Source organism: Rhinolophus sinicus, chromosome 18 (assembly GCF_057876585.1).
Source record: "Rhinolophus sinicus isolate RSI-liver-muscle chromosome 18, RSI-T2T, whole genome shotgun sequence".
Lineage (NCBI taxonomy): Eukaryota > Metazoa > Chordata > Mammalia > Chiroptera > Rhinolophidae > Rhinolophus > Rhinolophus sinicus.
The window spans coordinates 10,264,038-10,272,903 of NC_142518.1; positions in this window are offsets into that span (position 1 = coordinate 10,264,038).

Consider the following 8,866-nt stretch of genomic DNA (forward strand, 5'->3'; position numbering starts at 1 on the left):
ACAGCTGTTTTCCAAATAAAAATGTTTGTGTTCAAATAAGTTTGGAAAACACTACTGAACATACCACCCTGATAATGCACATCAGTGTTTTAGCAGGGCCAAGACATGCCTATGGGGAAAAACCCCACTGAACTCTGCTCAACGTAGCAATCCAAAACGCACTTGATCACAGAACTCCGTTACTCCTGATAATTAACACCCCGCAGAATACTCACTGGGAAACTGCTCCAGAGTGGGGTGGTGAGACTGGCACACAATAACCGAATAGGAGAAAAACAACGGCGTTTGGGAGCAGCTTGTGTGCCTTTGCTGAATCACATGGATTCCGTCTGCTGTTTCAGGGACTCCTCTGGAAAAGAATGCACACAAATGGAGTCATCTGGCTGGGTTTCTTCATGGCATTTTCATCACTTTATTTACTGCACACAAACCATAAGCTCTGCAGACACTGTGGAAATACAGTTTATTTAGGTAACTAAAAATATCCCCCAAATGGCATTTGGCCGTGGCTGCATTTCCCAACTCCTCCTGCTTGCCCAGTCTTTGCTCTAAATTACCCCTTGAAGGTACAATGGAAAGAAGATGGAATTTAAAGGCTAGAATTGATGGTATTTGGGTCAGGGGCCTTGGAATGCTATAATCCTGCCTGACCACTCACCCCATTCTCCCTTTGGGCGTTCCTAAGGGAACTAGAAACACAAAAAATAATGGCTAAGACTCAAAATAGTGTTTTATTATTTGCTCACCGGAAGGGGCAGAATCCAGCCAAGAACAGGGTGAGCATAGGTGAGCTGCATGGGTAGAGAGCCCCTATATCTTCAGTCGTGGGTTCAAAATCCAGTTTCATTCTACTTCTGGACAGTGTAGGGGAGGAAAAAATAATTTTCTCTATACCCATTCAAGATCTCAGCTGGGGCCCCTGTAACTGAAGACAGATTAACATGAGAAAAACAAACAGAAGTTTATTAACATGTATACCTCATGTATACATGGGAGCTATCCAGGGGGAAGTGAGTAACTCACAGAGGTGGTTTAGAATTCAGGCTTAAATACCATCTTCACCTAAAGACAAGAGAGAAGAGTGTGAGGGAAGCCAGTTATGGGGAAGTGACCGGGAAAAGTACAGTGAACAAGATTTTGTGTTGTTATACAGATTTAAGCTAGTGACTTCTCCATTGATAAGGGCACATAAGTGGCCACTGAAGCTACCAGAAAGATTCAGATTATCTATATAGAATACGCAGAAGTCTAGCACACTCTTGGATCACCTGCTCTGGGGGGAATTAGCTACCAATGTAAGCTGGTCTTTGGAAAGGCCCATGTGATCAGGAATTGAGGGAGGCCTCTGACCAATAGCCATGAGTATCTAAGACCGTCTGACAACAGCCCCGTGAGCACACCACCTTGGAAGCAAATCCTCCAGTCTCGGTCAAGTCTTCAGATGACTGTAGCCCCAGCTGACAGCGTGGCTGCAACCTTAACATAGATCCTGAGCCAGAACTATTCCCATATTCCTAACCCTGAGAAATTATATGATAATGAATATTTGTTGTCTAAAGTCACTAAATTTGGGAGTAATTTGCTACACAACAATAGATAACTAATACAGTCCCCAAATGTAATTCGGAGTGACACTGAACTCTGGGATTCCATCTCATTTTTCCATACACACAAAAAAAGCCGTGAATAAAATTCTCTGGTCATGATATCTGGTGAAAACCAGGATTAAGCTCTCCAAATTCTATTATATCACAACTACATTCCTTGCATTTATTCCCACATTTATTCAGTCAACAAACATTACCAAGCACTTACTATGCATCAGACAATGTTCCGGACCTTGAGGATCCAGCAGCAAGCGAGACAGACAAAAAACTCTGCTCTCATGGTACTTACATACTAGTAAAGGGGAAACAAACAACAATATATAGAAATGTTAGGCAGTAATAAGAGCTAAGGTAGTAAAACAAAGCAGTGACTTAGATCGACCAGACTTCACTCCTGGCTCTCAAAATAGCCCAGGGCAGTTTCTCTCCCTGTAGTGGTTCAGAGACAGGCTCCTTCCATCTCCTGACTCCACCTTCCCCGGGACTCAGAGTCCTCTGACGATAACCAGCAGATGAGTAGAGTGAGGGAGAAGATACACCTGCTTCTCAATCACGTGCATCCAACTACGGCACACATCCTTTCCACTCACAAACCATGACAATGAAATGTGGCCTGGCTCCACCATGATGCAAACCAATCTGGGAAATGTAGCCCCAACAATAGCTTTATGCTACAAAGGGGAGCAGAATCGTCGGTAGGCAGCATTTTTTCTCTGCTACAGTCTCATTGATCTATTCCAGCTCTGCCTGTTCATCTGCTGGGCCAGACTTAAGCCCTGGCACAGTCATGCCAAGGGGGAAAAATATCTCCCATCTTGATATCTAAAATCCCATCCCAAGAAATGCAATCCTTTAGCTGAGTCATTCCCCTTTTTTTTAACACCTTTCCAAAAAAATGCAGTCACCTGCAGTGGTGACATACAGGGTTCTCCCTCAATCTTTAGAGAAGTTGATCAGATTTTCTTTTTCCTTCCACAAGATAAGAAACATCAGCTTAGCTGGTAACTCCGTGAGTCTTAATGAGGGGAGGAAGGGAGGGAGACTGAGTGAGCATGTGCTAATAACCACTCACAGCTTTACTAAGAGTGAGTGGTTGGGTGCTCCATCAAAAACTGTAAATTACTGAGGCATCCTCTTAACTGTTTATCCACAGCTACTCTCCGAAGTCAAGGGAACACTTTACAAATGCATATTAGCTGCACATAGTCCTTCTCCAAGAGAAGTGAACAGCCCCAGTTAATTGCACAAGCAGCTAAATGTCAGGAGTAATCACTGAGATGAGAGTGGTTCATTAAAGCAAATCAGGAAAGAAGAGTCTATTTAAAAAGCTAAATGGGGTTCTGAAAGGCAGACCCTGAAAAGAACAATTTCTGGGTTGATTTTATTTTAATGTAAAAATCCAGTCTTTCTCTTCCCTCCCTATGATTATTTTATATAAATTGCATTACATCAGTCCCTTGGGAAATACAGGTACAAGCTTAGTTTCCACTCCCTAGGACTGAAAATGTCTTCAGAGGGGCTGCATTGGAAAATTTTAAACCTTTTTTAAACATTCATATGTTCTGGAGGCAATAGATGCAAATGCAGAGCCGCATTGCCTTGGTTGACAGACTAACACCAACCTGTAAACAATTGACCAACAACATCTCCTTGGAAAGGCAAGTCATCAGCATATGTCTATAAAAGTGAATTAATTTGTAAACCCACAAGAATGAAACAACACTCTGGGTTTTTATTAGCAATCGCATCTGTCCCCGTTCTGCCTTTGAAACTGAATGTGCAAAATGTCACTCTACAGACAGAATGTTATAATCGTTTTAATTCAGGAGACACTGAAATACATGCTGGTCTTGATGTTTCTGTTTGTGACATTAGAACGAGGCACTGCACGAGGACAATACTCTCATCTCTGTGATGCCTCTTAAAGCCATTTGAAGACTTCTGGTTGGAAACCAGTTTGCAACTTAGGACAGTGTTTACCATTGACAAAGGCGTCAAGAGAGGATACCTCTAAAAAATGAGGCTGATTTTCTTTAGTTGGCTCCAGAACCATCTTTGAAGGTGTATTTTTTTTCTAGGGCTGCTGTAACAAAGTACCACAAACTTCATAGCTCTACATAGTAGAAATTTATTCGCATGTGAGTGAGCCCAGCCAAAGGCCACTTAGCTAACCACCCCAAACGTGTGAGCAATAGAGTGTGTTGTTGTCTGAGACTAAGGCTCTATGGTTGTTTGTCATGCAGCATTACTGGGACGATAGATAACTGATACAGAGTCCTAGCTTTTGGGCTCCACTCTTACCCAAGGAGTATCCAAAAGGCCAAAGACAGCTTCATGATACCTGACCAGTCAACAGTTTTATGGGGCGACCAACCACTTCACTTCTTGTAGCATTTTCCCTGTTCCGGAAAGGATGCAAACATATCCGTTACTCTGTAGGTAACCTCCTGTGACATCTTTCATTAATAGACCAGCCCTGACCACATGAATCACAGAGATAACAAAAGAATGAGGAAAGTGTATGCCTGTTAAAGATACTTAGCGGTAGTAAAGCATGACTTCATTTATGTAAAAAAAATTACAATAAAATATGTACATATGCACAGAAAAGGACCTCAAAGTTTACATACTAAAGCTCCCAAAATGTTTTCCTACCATGTTTCCCTGGAAATAAGAACTAGCCAGACTGATGGAGAAACTGACCTTAAAATGGTTCCCTGCCACGTGGAACCGACCTAAAATGGTGGCCCGAGTGGAGAGAGAAGTCCCCATCCTAAGCCCCGGCCCACTTCCGCATAACACCCTCCAAGCCACACCCCGAGCCAATCACCAGATGACACCTACCCCTTCCCCAACTCAAGGAAGTCCCCAACCCATAAAAACTTGCTCAAAACCTTGCTAGGGGCTCAGTCTTTTGGGAAGGATCCTACTGAGCCCGCCAGAGCAATAAAGCTGACCTTCCTAACTCTCTGAGTGCTGCTTGGGTTCTTTCCGGTCTTGGATTCTGCAACAGGACAATCAGCTCTAATGCATCTTTTGGAGCAAAAATTAATATAAGACCCAATCTTATAACATATTATATTATATAAGACCTGGTATATTATGTTATATTATATTATATTATATTATACCATATTATATTATAGAAGACCTTCTTATATTATATAAGAGCCGGTCTTATATTATATTAAAATAAGACTGGGTCTTATATTAATTTTTGCTCCAAAAGACGCATTAGAGCAGATGGTTCGGCCAGGTCTTATTTTCGGGGAACTGCAGTAGGAACCTAGATGGGATTATAGATTAATGTTCTTCTTTTGCATGTCCATGATGTCTGATTGTCCTGAAATGAACACGAATTTGTTTGTAATTTTAAAAATAGAGCAACATAAACCATGAAAGATACAATAAAACACAAAAAGAACAACTATTTAAATTTATTTTCAGGGGTTGAACAGGTTATTATCATTTGTGATTTAAGTCAATTATGCAGAATTGTTCAATGAAAATTAATTAGCTGAAATTTTAAAAGCAAAAATATGGAGAAATTTCTGAAAAACAGGCAAAACTACTTGTAAACATGAAATAGTTAGCAGCAATGCTTGAAAAAAAAATCAGCAATGCTCTTAAAAACAAACAAACAGGGACTGGGTGTAAGCATTTTCAGTAAATTGTTGACTAGAGCTGGGTCAGCAAACTTTTTCTGTAAAGGGCCTGATAGTAAATGTTTGAGGCTTTGCAGGCCAGACTGTCTCTGTTACAACTACTCTGCCACTATATCACAACAGTGCCCATAGACAATATGTGAATGAATGGGCATGAATGTGTTCCAATAAAACTTTATTTATAAAAGCAGATGGCAGGCCAGATTTGGCCCGCAGCCATAGTTTTCCTATTTTTGGCCTAGACAAATTGCTACCAAAACAATAATAGCTAATGATCATACTGACAATAATTTACATACTTATGTCATAGTAATATAGTGTTCACTGCACCCGACAGGCCCTATCCACCTTTGCCTGATGTCAAATCCTTTTCTTTCTTTATGTCTCAGTCTCCTCTTCCAAGAAACCTGAGGCTGCTTACCTTAGAAAGATGTTCTAATCACCTTTTACTCATCTTTCTCTTCCATTAGGCTGAGTGTCTAAGAGCAAGACTGTGTCTTAATCATTTTTATATCCCCAGAGCCTTGTGGAGAGAACCTGGACCACAGTAGATGCTCAATAATTGAAAATGAAGTGAATAATTCAGCAAAACACAGTCACGTCAAGATAAGAAGACAAATGACAGACTGGGAGAAAATATTTGTAAAAGACATATCTGATAAAAGACCATTATCTAAAATATACAAAGAAGCCTTGAAAATGAACAATCTGATTAATAATTGGGTGAAAGATCAGAACCTCACCAAAGATGATACACAGATGGGTAATAAGCATAGGAAAAGATGTTCAACATTGTGTGTCACTAGGGAAATGCAAATTAAAACAATGAGATATAACTACACACCTATTAGAATGGCCAAAATCCAGAACACCAACATCAAATGCTGGCAAGGACATGGAGCAACAGGAACTCTCATTCACTGCTGGCTGGGAATGCAAAATTGTACAGCCACTTTGGAAGACAGTTTGGCAGTTTCTTACAAAAGTAAACAGACTCTCTATACAATCCAGCAATCGTACTCCTTGGTATTTACCCAAAGTACTTGAAAACTTATGTGTACACAAAAACCTGCATACAGATGTTATAGCAGTTTTATTCATAATTGCCAAAACTTGGAATTAACCAAGATGTCCTTCAGTAGGTAAATAGATACACTGTGATCCATCCAGACAATGGAATATTATTCAGTGCTAAAAAGAAATGAACTATCAAGCCATGAAAAGACACAGAATAAACTTAAATGCATATTATTAAGTGAAAGAAGCCAGTCTGAAAAGGCTACAGACTGTATGATGCCAACAACATGACATTCTGGAAAAGGCAAAACTACAGACAGTAAAGATCAGTGGTTTCCAGAGGTTGGGAGCAAAGGAGAAGGATGAATAGATGGAACACAGAGGATTTTTAGGTCAGTGAAAATACTCTGTATGATATTATAATGATCAATACATGTCATTATACCTTTGTCAAAATCCATAGAATGTTCAACACCAAGAGTGAACCCTCATATAAACAATGTCAATGTAGGTTCACCCATTGTAACAAATGCACCACTCTGGTCGGGATGTTGGTCATGGGGGAGGCTGTGTGTGTCAGATAGGGAGGGGCCGGAGACATATGGGAATTCTGTACTTTCCGCACAATTTTGCTGTGAACCTAAAACTGCTGTAAAAAATAAAGTCTACTTTAAACACACACACACACACACACACACACACACACACACACACAGAGTCACATCATTATTGCAAGTGTTTACTCAGCCTTTTCTGTGACCTTTAAGAGACATTGAAAGCTAATTACCTGATTAGGCAATGGATCTGACAGCAAAAGCACACAAGACAAAAGAAAAAATAGAAAGATTAGATTTCATCAAAATTAAAAACTTTTGTGCTGCAAATGTTACCATCAAGAAAGTGAAAAGACAGGGGCCGGCCCGGTGGCTCAGGCGGTTACAGCTCCATGCTCCTAACTCCGAAGGTTGCCCGTTCGATTCCCACATGGGCCAGTGGGCTCTCAACCACAAGGTTGCTGGTTCAACTCCTCGAGTCCTGCAAGGGATGGTGGGCTCTGCCCCCTGCAACTAAGATTGAACACGGCACCTTGAGCTGAGCTACCTCCCAGATGGCTCAGTTGGTTGGAGCACGGGCTCTCAACCACAAGGTTGCCAGTTCAATTCCTTGAGTCCCGCAAGAGATGGTGGGCAGTGCCCCCTGCAACTAAGATTGAACACGGCACCTTGAGCTGAGCTGCCACTGAGCTCCGGGATTGCTCAGTAGGTTGGAGCGCGTCCTCTTAACCACAAGGTTGACGGTTCGAGTCCCCCAAGGGATGGTGGGCTGTGCCCCCTGCTAGAAACAGGAACTGGCCCTGGAGCTGAGCTGCGCCCTCCACAACTAAGACTGAAAGGACAACAACTTGAAGCTGAACGGCACCCTCCACAACTAAGATTGAAAGGACAACAACTTGACTTGGAAAAAAGGCCTGGAAGTACACACTGTTCCCCAATAAAGTCCTGTTCCCCTCCTCTAATAAAATCTTAAAAAAAAAAAAAAGAAAGAAAAGAAAGTGAAAAGACAACCCGTAGAACAGGAGACTACTTTATACAAATCCTGTATCTAATAAGGGACGGGTATCTAGAATATGTAAAGAATTCTTACAATTCAATAATAATAAGACAAATATGCCAATTAAAACATGGGCAAAAGATTTAAATAGAAATCTCTCCAAAGATGTACAAATACATATTTCTTAGTATAAGAGTAAAATACTACAATAAGGATTGTTAATACTAGTAATTTTATGTTAAAAAAGCAATTATTAAAATTTTTCATATAATTCAATAAATAGGGAAAGAGATTGACAATAAAACTATTAAGAGGTGTATTAAATGGATACATTTAGGAAAAACATTATACTTTTACCCCCATCAATATTGTACAGTTTTAACAATGACTAGATTATATATAATTCTAATTTTTGCAGAACTGTTCGGTATATGCTCAGTCATAAATTAAACAAAATAATCTTTAAAAATTATGTTTAATTTTTTGTTATTTAAACAACATCTCAAAGCATTGCATGTATGAAAACACAGTGGGGAACTTCCAGGCCAGTTTCTGCACAAAAGCTTGACACTGTAGAAGTAAGTGGAAAAGCAAAGCCTCAAAGCTTCTTTAGTACTTTGGCCCCTCATTACAAACACTTGCCCTCAATTCCATGGTCAGTCCAGAGAAACAGTCAAGAGTCCAGGGCACACAAAAAGAGGTGTCCTAGGGGAACAGCAGGACAGATCTAGACCTGCCTATTTCGCCCACCCCCCACACCACTACCACCAAACAAACCTCTGGGAACTGCCTTGATCTAAGCCAGAGCAGGAGAGGGAACTCACCCCAATTATTAAATCAAGCTCGGAGGAGCCAATTCTGTGGGACGGTCATCTACTTAAAATTTGGGATGTTTTTAAAATATTTGAAACAAAAGTTATCACTGTAATCCTTCTTCAGCCATTTTTAATCCTTTTTGGATTAAGACAGGTGTTTGATAATTAAAATAAAGTTCCTTGCTCATATATATATTAAAATGCTATAAAT